This window comes from Candoia aspera, chromosome 3, assembly GCF_035149785.1.
Source record: "Candoia aspera isolate rCanAsp1 chromosome 3, rCanAsp1.hap2, whole genome shotgun sequence".
Classification (NCBI taxonomy): Eukaryota; Metazoa; Chordata; class Lepidosauria; order Squamata; family Boidae; genus Candoia; species Candoia aspera.
Genome location: NC_086155.1, coordinates 14,127,365 through 14,140,138, shown reverse-complemented (window position 1 = coordinate 14,140,138; position 12,774 = coordinate 14,127,365).

Below are 12,774 nucleotides of genomic sequence, written 5' to 3'. Positions count from 1 at the left end.
CCACTGCTGCAAGATGGGCAGCCATATACATTGATTGGAATGAATGAATGAATGAATGAAGCCTCAGGATGAAGTTTGGAGATTGAAGACATTGGTTGTAAACTGGTGTTGCAATTATCAGATTAGAGCCTCACACAAAGCATTTGAGGGGATGCTTCATTGGGTGAATGAAGCCTCTCTCCTTGAAGCAGTGAAGCAGTTGTGTCATCCAGAAGGCTCAGCAGGACTACCTTGAAGGTTTCCCAGGCCATGTCCACAGACTGTAAGTATGAAAGTGTGGCTGCTTTGCTTTATCAGCAGTCCCAATGAAAGTGTGATCAGTGCTTGCAGACAGCTTGGGCAAGTCTTTGAGAAGGTCCAAAAAGAAAAATCTGATCCCTGACTTCTGAAGAGAAGGAGGATGACTCTATCAGAGTTTTGCCTCTTGAGGAAGACAAGCATAACAGCTCCTGGCAGAGCAAGAGAAACATGGCAGCCTTTACATTAGCAAAACTGGTGGTTAATCTTAGATGGTGCAAGAGATAAAATGGGCATTGATGTGGAAAGGGACACAACCTGCCTCCTCAAGTTTTGGGAAATCATGTTCTTCTGGATGTTGGTTCTTCTCCTTGTGGATTTCAATGGACTTTTCTTTCCTCCTTTTTTTTTTAAAAAAAGGCTCTCATAGGCTTCTTGCATCACAGTTTAGAATGATAGAATCATAGCCATTTAAGATCATCAAGTCCAACTCCTTTCTCAGCACAGGAATCCAGATTAAAGCATCCCAGTTAGGTACTGCAGTGGCCACAGAAGGGGGAATGGAGGCACAGAATGATGAACAGTGTTGCACTGTTAGGTTGCAAGCCCCACTATTTTTCTTTATAGCCTGCCTTTCCTTCAGGAACTCAAGGTGGCATAGAGAGCAGTTCCTTCTTCCACTTCTCCCCACAACAACCCTGTGAAGTAGGTTGGGCTGAAGTGACTTGTCTAAACTTACCCAGGGTGGTTCTATGGCTGAAGGAGGATTAGAACCTGGGTCTCCCCATTTCTAGTCCAAGATCTTTGCCACACCACCACACTGGCTCCCATGTGGGGCCTCCTCAGCCTATTATGTGACCTTCAGGGCTACAAAGATTACTGATACATGGTTTACTTAGATTGTCTTCATACAACATGGTTCACCAGGGATATCTCACCACTGACTGATTATACGCCATCACATTGGTGTCAACTTTTAGCATATTTTCTCCATGAGGATCTGTCCCTAACCTGGTCTTTCAGGTCTTCCAATGGGGCCCCCTTGCCACTCTAACTGAGTCCATCTACCTTGCTGCTGGTTGTCCTCTTCTCTTTCCTTCCACCTTTCCCAGCATTAGATTCTTCTCCAGAGAACTAGGTCTTCACATGTGTCTGAAATAGGATAAATTGAGCCTAATCATTTGTGCCTCAAGTGAGATATCTCACCATATTTTCTCAGTACAGGCAGTCCTCACTTACCAACCACAATTGGGACCAGCAACTCCACTGCCAGGCAACACAGTTGTAAAGTGAAAAATCACATGACTGCACCCAACTTATGACAGCAGTTTGTCAGTTCTGGCTGCAGTTGTTAAGTGAGTCACCGCAGGTTGTTAAACACAACATCACATGACCGCAACTTGCAACTTCCTGTTGGCTTCCCCACTGACTTTGCTTGTTGGAAGCCAGCTATGAAGGTTGCAAATGGTGATCATGTGACTGCAGGACACTGTGACTGTTGTAAATACATGCTGGTTGCCAAGTACCTGAATCACAGTTGTGTGACTGCAGGGAGGCTGCAATGGCCACAACTTTGAGGACCAGTCTCAAGTCTCCATATTCAGTGCCATCATAATTTTGAACAGTTGCTGAATGAATTATGGGTGTAAATCTAATTCTCTGGGCTTGCAGAACATGAATCATGAACAAACCACAAACATGACTTGCTACTGGAGGTGTATTGTGTGAACACAGCCACTTATTAGTATCAGGCAGGAATCCCAGTTTCAACTGGCCATTCTAAACCTTTTCTCACTCGCACTTATCTGTGGCATGAACACGCCCCATCAACTCTTTTTCTTCTGCAGTATCCTCATCATGTTGTCTTCATCTGATCCCCAGCCTCATAACTGAGGCAGCCTCACACCATCCAGGGTTGTTGTGGGGTTTAATAGTGTCTTAAGTGATTAAAGCATCAAGCTAGAAACCAGGAGACTGTGAGTTCTAGTCCCACCTTAGGCACAAAGCTAGATGGGTGACCCTGGGCAAGTCATACCCTTTCAGCCCTGGGAAGGAGGCAAGGGCAAAGCACTTTCTAAGAAAAATGCAGGGACTAGTCCAGGTAGTTGCCAGGAGTCAAAAACTGACTTGAAAGCAGGGAGAAAAAAAAAACCTTTATTCCATCACAGTTTTTGCTGGGGATATGTGTGCCACTGACTATTCTGTTGGTGGCATAGACAGGTGACCCTACAAGGCATGATCAGTCCAGCTCCTGTCAACCATGTAAGGCCAGTCCCACTCCCTCCAATCTCTGAGCTGTTTGTCCTCGAGGGCCATTGTCTGGGCAGTGGGAGAGTCTATTCCTTTCAGACCAGGGCCACCGTCCCCCAATCCATGCCTGTCTGGCCTTGAAAGAGGGACCATCGTGGCAGTTAATCAGCCAAGGGAATGAAGTGTGTGATTCAGTGGGTGGGACGGAGCACCACCTACTACTGCACAACGGTTTGTTGGGCTCCTTTTGAGTATGTGTTTCGCGCGCTTTCAAAAAAACCTAAACCAGTTTAAATTTCTGCTGGCTCACAGACAGGCAGAGAACACTTTAATGAGCCATCTGTCAAGTGAACTTGGAACAGTCTACAGACAAAAATCTGTGCTCTTTCTCAAAGCTACTGGTATCTTTAGAATACTGATTTCTGTGTTTAACAAACACGTTGGTTGCCTAGTCACTCAAGTGTGTTTGCATTAGGAAGAATGAAAAAATGGTTTTCTTAACCTCTTCGTCCTCAGCTGTCCCACCCTGCTTGCAAACCTTTCTGCATGGCTTTATCTGGGCCTGCTTTGGTGCTTGAGTAGAAATGCCAAAAGCACCCCACTGTCATTTGGGGACGTCCTGCTGCAACTGAGGGAAGCTGGGCAAGAAGATCTCTATGCAACCTTTCTGTCTTTTGCAGTTCTTGGGGTTATTTTTATGGAAAGGTACAGCTTCCTTATGCTCCTGGTGAAAGACTCCGTGTAGTTTTCTTGGCAGCTGTACAGAACAGTTGGCCACTGCCTTCTTCCGAGATTTCAACTTCCCAATCCAGGCTATGGTCTTGGGATTTCCAGGCAGTGTCCCATCCAAGAACTAAGCAGGCCTGACTGCTTGGCTTCTGGGCCTTGATTAGGTCAGCCAGCTCCTGAGACTATTTTTGAATGTAGGTTGCTTACATGTATCTTTTGCTGTATAAACGTGGCCACTAATCCCATAACAATGACCATCTGAACAGGAAGCAGGCAAGAACCATGAAAGGCCATCCTGGGTGAATGTTACGGGAGCTACAGCTGAAAAGGTCTGGGCAGCTCTGAGTTGGTGAAACCTCAGATCTGCTGAAATGTCATCTACTCCTTAAGAACATACTGGTGTTCCACCTTATGAAAGATCTATGCTTTTACCCCCTGGACTTTTTTGTACTCTTTCCAGTACAAGGAAACTAAACCTAAGTGTGGGCCTGGTTCTCTCAGTACCTTAATTCTTGTCATCCATAGAGAGAAACACGGCTGGACCTTAAGCAACTCTGCCTTGAATCAGAACAGTGTTTTTCAAACTTAGCAACTTTAAGTTGTGTGGACTTCAACTCGCAGAATTCCCCTGGGAGAATTGTTGACTGGGGAATTCGGGGGGGTTGAAGTCCACTCATCTTAAAGTTGCCAAGTTTGAAAAAGACCAAATTAAAATGTAATTAATAAATGCTTTGTTGTGCAATTAAGGACTAATTTACCTGACATCCTCCAGTGACCAAAGTAAACCATTTTACAGCATGAAAAAACATTTCTCTCTCTCCAAATGAAAACCTGAACCGAGGATTCTTTCAGGCAACTTGGTTTTCTGTCTTCTGACTCTTCAGAATCCAATTTAAAATGCACTGAGATTGATCCAGGGTATTTTGGCTATTTTCAGATCTATTTGGACATCAGGACACTGTGAGCAGCATGGACATCTTGCAAACGCCTCAGGGATCACAGAGAGACATCAACTAATCAGCACTTGCTGTTGCTGGTCATTCATTGAGCAACTCAAACTAGAGGAAAAAAATCTACCTTATATTTGATATATTACACTTTTTTTAAAACTCTTCTTCTTTCTTTTCTTTCCTAGCTGGTATTTTTAGTTTGTTTGGAGTTCTCTTTTCTAATTTTTTAAAAAAATATTTTGTTCATTGTATATCCATAAAACAAACATACGTAAATAAGAAAATAATGTGAACTTGTTGCCAGAGTTTGCTTGCCAACATAACTTTGTTCCACCCGCTCAGGTCTGTGCCTAAAACACATACCCCTTCCCCATCTTCACAAAAATAACACAGAATACACCAAGATTTCCCTATCTTTCTATGTTCACTGTGAAAACAGATCTCCATATCACAATCTGAATTCACATTACTTTACTTAGGAGAATAAATCCCAAAGAATGAGAAGAAAAACAAGACCCTCATTTACATTTGGGAGAGGAAAGGCCAGTTTTTCAGCAATGTATTAATGAAAATGGCAACAGCAGAATGCTAGTTTTAAAGGGGATCTAATTCAGCTGTGATCAGGGATATGCCCCATGTGTTTTACATGCTGGAGCCAGATACAATGAAAGTCCATATGCAGGGCCCAGTTTCCATGTGCACATGGATGTATTTAGATGGTTCTACTATTGAAGTAGATGTATTCATTCTTTTTCCACTTAGGATTTGTATACTTTTAATTTTAAATATTTTTTCTTGTATTTTTAAATGCTTGTTTTATACATGTGCTGTTTTTTACCCGATTATTGTACACTGCCCAGAGTCACTCCCTGTGAGATGGGCGACTATATAAATTTGAGTAATAAATAAATAATAAATAAATGTAGAAATCGTGCAGCTGGTACAAACCAGGACAGGACAGCAAAACAGCTTTCTAATGCTACCAAGAATGGGGGTGGAGGTGGGAGGAGGAAAGACACATCTCAGATGATTCCTATCTTGCTTTAGATTTTCTCAGGGGAGGTCTTGAAAATATTTCTCCCTTGTATTCTACAACTGAGAGGTGGACCACATCCAATCTTAGGCATGTAGCTATTGAAATCCAGTAGGATGAGTTTCCCTGCTTTTGAGAGAAGGATGAGGCAGCTTGTCTAATTACAGAAATCGAATCCTGCAAATCTCTCACTTGGTTTGCACCAGAGAGGAACATTGTAATTTTGAAAGGCACGGATGGAAGTCTGCTGCCAGAGTTACATTCATCGTCAGGGGGCTACTGCGTGAATGCATCTGATGGGTGCAGAATTCCCAGGATATAATTATAGCAATTATCTGGACGGATCTTCTCGTCAGTAATCGTGGCCTGCCCATATCTGTGGCCTGTCATCTCTCATCATCAGGCCCTCTAAGCAGCACATTGTTCCAACGCATTTGCCTGCTGTTCACAGGGAGGAAATGCCAGTGGCAGGACAGGCTGCCTGCCTGCCTGTAGATGGGACCTCCTGGAGTGAGCAACCATCTGCCAGATGGGATGGCCGGGCCCCAGGCACGCAGCAGTTCCTTGAAGCTGCCCCCCTGGGAAGCCAGCCTGGGGAAGCCAAGGGCAGTGCCAGGAACTTGGAAGGCTGCACAGCATCCGGATGCTGTTTCAGACTAAGCGGGGACTGTATCCCTTCTCATTGTACACTGATGTTCCTCTTTACTGATAAAATGAGGGTTTGTATAAACAGAAAGGCAGAGTATAAATGAGATAATAAGTAATAATAAAAACATTTTAAGAAACTGATGTAAAGACCAAGGAACTGGTGGCCTGGAGCACTGAGAGCAAGACTGGGAAGAGTGTGGTTCCAGTGTTAACTCAGACACAAAGCTACTCCAGCAATCTCAATTACCTACTTGGCAGAGTTATCATGAAGACTAAAAATTGAAAAAGGAAGGACAAGGAAAAGGTCCCCCCCTCCTGCTTTTAGAGTAAAATAGCAGGGAGATGAGGACCACTGACAAACAAGAGCTGACATCAAAACAATGCTTAGCTATACTTTGGAAGGCACCATTTGGAAAGCTTTCCTGGTTTGTATTTTCTCAAAGAATTCTGGTGCTTCCAACAGTTCAGGATGGCAGGACATGATGGGAATTCCAGTCCAGCAGATTCACAGGGCAGCAGATTCGGGCAATCTGCCTTCATTGAATGGACATCTGATTAATTCACAGGTTAAGATCCTAAGAACTGGGTTGGGCCACACCAAAATCAGCTAGGCTAACCCTGTTCTCCAAATGGTCAAGATGGTTTTAGAAGCCCAATGGCAGATTGTGGGAGCAATAGATTTTTCTACTGTTTCCCCCCTTGAAATCAGCCAGAGCAACACTGAACTTCAGAATGTTATTTTCTGAGCCTATACTGTAACTATGTTCAAACTATTTATTTGTAAATAAAACACCATATTACCATTTCTTTTAGGGTTTGACAAAGTGCAAGAAATCTGTGGGAAATTCATGCCAAGGAAACCAAACCCATTATAGATGCTGAACTTTCTCAAATCTGCCTGCTTAAGGAACTGAGGGTGGCCATAACGTTACTATGATCATAACTCAACATACAGGCTCGTATTTTGAACAATGAACATTTGTTAATGTTCCAAGCAAGGTACGCTCTCTCATTTTAAACAGCCTTTGATTTTCATCCTTTTATGCTTAGAATGCAATAGAATGCAATTTCTCTGGGCAAAATGCCAAATCCAGAAAACCAACCAGTCAAACTGGGTGTAGAATCTAGATGGTACTACAACTTTTTCATCTTCTAAATAAGGGGTCTGCAACTTTTTCTGGGCTGAAAGACACACTTGACCTTTCAATAGAGTCAAACAAAAACTTAATTGGTTTTCCCGTCATCTGCATATTTAACTCAATCAAAATTTAACATAGTAGCTATTCTCCTGCCATGGATTTAATGATGAAGTCTGTTTGCCACATTAAAAATGGCCATAACATCTTTTGGAAAACTCTTGAGAGCTAAGGGTTGTATGTGGGCCTGTGGCTTAAAATTCTGTCCTTAGTTTTAGAAAAGGTATTCTTCACTGATGAGAATTACAAAGGAAAGCTTGCTTCCTTTTCTATACATTCCTAATCAGATATATTAAGTCCTTTGCTTGGTCAATATAAATCAAAGATAAAATGGCTTGAAGTAGGTTTTTCAAACTGGGTTCCAGGGATCTTGTGGATTCCATGTAAACTGGAATGGGTTCCATGAGGGGCTTAAGGGTGGGGGAAAACCACCTCCAATGTATGGGTCTCAAATGCATGCTCAGCCATCCCAGATCCCACCCCAACACTGCTCTTCCCCTCATTCATTGCATGACACCAGCGTCTAATGGCCAGATGAGGTAGTTGAAAGCACAGGGACAGCTAAAAATTTGGCAGGTGTTGCTAACTTGCTTAGCAGCCCAACAGTCCCTCCCTTTCTCTGCACTTTCCACAGGGCAGACTGTAGTTGGTGTACATGTGAGCATGTCCCCAAGAGGTCTGCTTAATCATCAAGGTGGCATCCTGTGCACACCTAGTTAATACTAAGTCCCATTGACCTGTGCGGGGATAAAGACAATTAGAATTGCATTGCTCCACTGCAGGGCATGAGTGCCTCAAATCTCTTTTGAGTGGAACGCCCTCCATTAAGCATACGTGAGAATTGTCTTGCAAAGGCAGGCAGGAAAAATCTCTGTGCTCAAGTGGCTCAGCCAGGCATTCACAATGGAAAAAAATCCATGCCATCAATGCCTATCTTATCTACCTAGCTACCTGCCTACACACACACACTCCTCACTGTGTGCATATTATTTTTGTTCAGATTAGCCCTAATAGATTTTTTTTCAGATATGGATTGCTGGCTACAAAGTGGTATCACTGCAAACTACAGAAAATGGGGACAAGATAACTTTTATTTTTGGTAAAAGGACATTTATAAAGTTACTTTTTAAATATATACAGTATAATAGTAATAAGATTTAAATGCTTTGGTTTACCTTGATAATTGTTTAAATATGTTCATCAGAATGTGTTTTTAAGGGTCTAGATGGATACTTTTGTTTTTTGGATAATATCTGTATAAATAAATAATAGTAAAAAGATGCAGTCAGGTTGTTAGTTTAACTGGCAGATATGAGTAAACTATAGTGAAGAAGGATGTTTATTAGGAGAAAAATTATGTTTGAAGGGGCTTTTCTGTTTTTAAGTGGGAGGGAAAATAGGTTTTAGAGGGGAACGTTATATTGAGAATTGAAATGTTTTATAGAAATGTCTATTACAGTTTAATTTGGAGTAAGAGTTGATATAATTTATGTGTATTTTTGCTGTAGAAAGTCAGAAGTCACTCTGTAGTTTTCTTTGTATCTTCACACCTTTTTAGTTTTCTTTCTCTTTCTTCGTAGATCTCTTGTTTCATGCCTTTTAGTTTTTATTTATATGTTGAAAAGAATTAATAAAGTTTTTAAAAAAGAAAAGAGGAACAAGAGAAAAAGTGAAGCAAATGCCAGTGCTGCTGGTGTCACTGCTCCTTCTTATGACACAAGGTTTGAGAAAAAAAATGGAACTACATTCAGAGGTTTATCAGCTTTGGTTTCACATGGACTAGCAAAAACGTCAAGGTGGACTTGGGTTGGGTAGGAGCAAATATCGGGAAACAGCAGTCAGAAGCTTGCCAAATTACAAAGACATCTGGAAACCAAACATCCCAACTTGACAGATAAAAGCTGTCTTCAAGTACTTCACAGGAAAATGTGCAGAAGAAAATAGCATTTCCTACAACTTTATGTAACAGCAAGAAAAAAGTCAAAAACATTGATTTGTTTGGTTAAAACATTCACCTTCCAAATGATTGTGAAATTCAAGTTCAATTTTTTTGTATATTGGAAATGTTAATTTTTCATTTACTACAAAGAGCTTACTTTTCATTTTATTGCCAATTTTCTATCACTAGTTCTTCGCGTCTTGATCAGCAGGTTTGACATTTTTTTTCTTCTTAAACTAACAAGGAATTTTGGAGGAAAATTCTGAGAGTGCCTTGGACTGCAAGAAGATCAAACCAGTCCATACTCCAGGAAATAAAGCCAGACTGCTCACTTGAGGGAATGCTATTAAAGGCAAAACTGAAATACTTTGGCCACATAATGAGAAGACAGGACACCCTGGAGAAGATGCTGATGCTAGGGAGAGTGGAGGGCAAAAGGAAGATGGGCCGCCCAAGGGCAAGATGGATGGATGATATTCTAGAGGTGATGGACTCATCTCGGGGTAGCTGGGGGTGTTGACAACCGACAGGAAGCTCTGGCGTGGGCTGGTCCATGAAGTCACGAAGAGTCGGGAGCGACTAAACGAATAAACAACAACAAAACTAACAAGATCTGCAGCCTGAAAAAGTCTGAAACTCGTCCCTTAAGACCTTGCTGCGCTTTGGTCTGTGATGAGGAGATGTTGCGACTTGTCTACTTGGCCAGAAACCAGGAGACGAACAGTCTTGTGTTCTGCTATCCCAAGAAGGATAAGATCTCATAGGCTTGACACAGGGAGGAAGACTTTGAACATTAGGAAAAACATATTCATGCTAAGAGCAATTTAATAAACTAACTACATTTTTTGGTGATGGTCTGAGGCTCATGGAAATCCTTCAAGCAGTGGCTGGACAGTCAGCAGCTCTGGATTTCAGCTCCCAAGACCCCCCAAATCAGTGACTGGGCTCACAGCACTAAGCCAGAACTGCCAGGCCTCATGGTAGAGGCAGCAATAAATCTCAGCTTTCCAGATACTTACCCCCATATCCAAGAACTTGCTTACAGCAGCTCGCAGACGTAACATGGCTGGATTGCCTTATTGCAGATGTGGACCAAACTCTGCCAACCGCTGTACATCTTTCCTCCCAACTTCTCAAGTCAACAGAAATTTGGCAACTCTCTTCACAGCCTCAGGACCGAGAGGCCTCTGCTTAATGTTGACGTAACCGGTCAACCTCTCTTGAGACCTGCTAGTTCCTACCTCACCAGCTTCACCAATGTGTTGTTGTTGTTGTCGTTAGTTGCTGTTGAGTTATTTATGACTCATGGCGACCCTATGTATAACAGGACAAAGTGCTGTTCGGTCTTGCGCCATATGCCTGACTGTTCCAGTGTTTGCATCCATTGTTGCGGTAATTGTATCAATCCACCACACTGAAGGTCTTCCTGTTTTCCGCTGGCCCTCGACTTTGCCAAACATGATGTCCTTTTCAAGCGATTGGTCTTTCCCGACGATGTGCCCAAAGTATAAGAGTCTAAGCCTAGATTATCTTCGCCTCTAGGGAACATTCTGGTTGTATTTCTTCTAAAACCGATTTGTTTGCTCTTCTGGTAGTCCCTGGTGTTTTCAATAATCTTCGCCAACACAATTCAAATGCATCAATTCTTCTCCTATCTTCCTTTTTTAATGTCCAGCTTTCACAGGCACATGTGGCAATTGAGAAGACCATGGCGTGAGTTAGATGTACCTTTGTTTTAAAACTGACGTCTTTACTTCTGAAAACTTTAGTTAGGACTTTGATGGCAGATTTTCCCAGCACGATACTTCGTTTGATTTCTTGATGACTACTTCCCTGGGCATTGATCGTTGATCCAAGTAGACCGAAATTGTTGACGGTTTCTATTTCTTCTCCATTTATTGTGACATTGTTTATTGGTCCGTTTGTGAGAACCTTCATCTTCTTCATATTCAAGTGTAGTCTGTATTGCTGACTGGCCTTTGATCTTCATCAGCAAGTACTTCAATTCTTCTTCACTTCTAGCAAGCAAAGTTGTATCATCTGGATATTGCAGATTGTTAATGAGTCTTCCACCAATTCTGATACCTGGTTCTTCTTCGTACATTCCTGCTTCTCCAATTACCAATGTACAATTACAATGTACAATTCACCAATGTACTTTTGCTTAATGTTTTATATGAACCCTGTCATTGTGATTTATTTAAAAAAAAGATTTAAAAAACCCATAATTTAACATGATCTGAGAACCTAGCTCAAATTCTCAAATGTTTTAACTTTTCAGGGAAAATCCTTGTTGTTAACTGAAATCACATGCTTTGCAGAAGATTCTGGCCAAGGCATGTTACACAATGCATATGAGACAATGGACAAGCAACAGACCTGTTTTGCCTCAGTGTGACTCTGCATGTTCCAGAACAGTCTAATCTACAGAGCTGGAATCTCCTGGTGGTCTCCTGTCCACTTCCACAACTGTTAAAAGCAGAAGCAAATTAATAACTGAGGCCTACATGATATTAAATCACCAACTCTTCAACCAACATGAAAGTAAATGAAGAAGGATCTTGCAGGATCTTCTAATGTTCACCAACCACTACTCAAATGACTAACATACTCCCATCTCTGCTAAGCATAATGTGGTTTGATTTTGGCTCAACATGTTCTGTCCCCAGCCACTGTGCTCTGAAAGCCATGGTTTATGGCTCTGCATGTTGAATGAAGGCAACCTTGTTTATATAATAAACCACAGTTGAAACTAACTTAGCCTAATATGAACCCACTCTCTGTGGCTGACCTCAGTGTGGCCATCCTTGAATGAAATAATTACACATAAACCACATCAGAAAATGAATTACAACTCATCAAGGCGTTTAACTGCTACTTGAATAGAGATTTTTTTTAAAAAATGGGGTATTTGTTATTTAGCTTACCCATGCAAGATGGGTTTTGTGAATGGCTGGTTAATAAGGTAATTACCACTGCCTGAACCTTCTTCCTACATGTCATTTCCCGTGGCCTCACCATTTGTAATCTCTACCCCAGTGGATCATTCAGTAAGACTTCTTATATCAGATCCACCCTAACTCAGCTAACAAAAGCTGAGATGGTCACGCATTTGTTTGTTTCTGGATTGTTGCAAGACCCGTTCGGTCCTGCAGGCATCACTCCCTGCTGAAAACAGCAAAATTCTTAAACCTTGTTATCTAACACACATGAAATTATATTGCCACCTTGAGGCAAGTTCTCATAATGGCTGTCACATCAAGACAGAGTCCCAGTAACTTTTACGGACGTTCTTGCTTCCGTAACAGATTATTTTTTGGAGGAAGATTATTCCTTCTGGCTTATGAATATATAGATTTTGTATATAATGAATATAATGTAATTGATGCATATAGTTTAATATTCAAGCTGTTTCTGAGGGTGGCTATCCTAGCTGAATTTGAAACTTCCCCCACCCCCGCCCCATAGAAAGTTTCTTTAGAATTCCTGCTGGCATCACAGACACAACATCCACGTAATGTTTTTTTCCTCCCCTTAAGAGCAGTACAGAATTGGCTTGCCATTGCCTTCTTCCAGAATTTGATTTCTCAGTCTAATCCAGGGTTTCTCAACCAGGGCTCCATGAAGCCCTAGGGTTCCAAGAGAGGTCCCTAGGGGTTCCCTGGGAGATCACAACTTATTTAAAAAATTATTTCAAATTCAGGCAACTTCACATTAAAGAGGTTTCATTCTTTATTTTTAGTTTAAGAACACAGTTAATGCATATATACAGGCCTACACATGAAACGAATA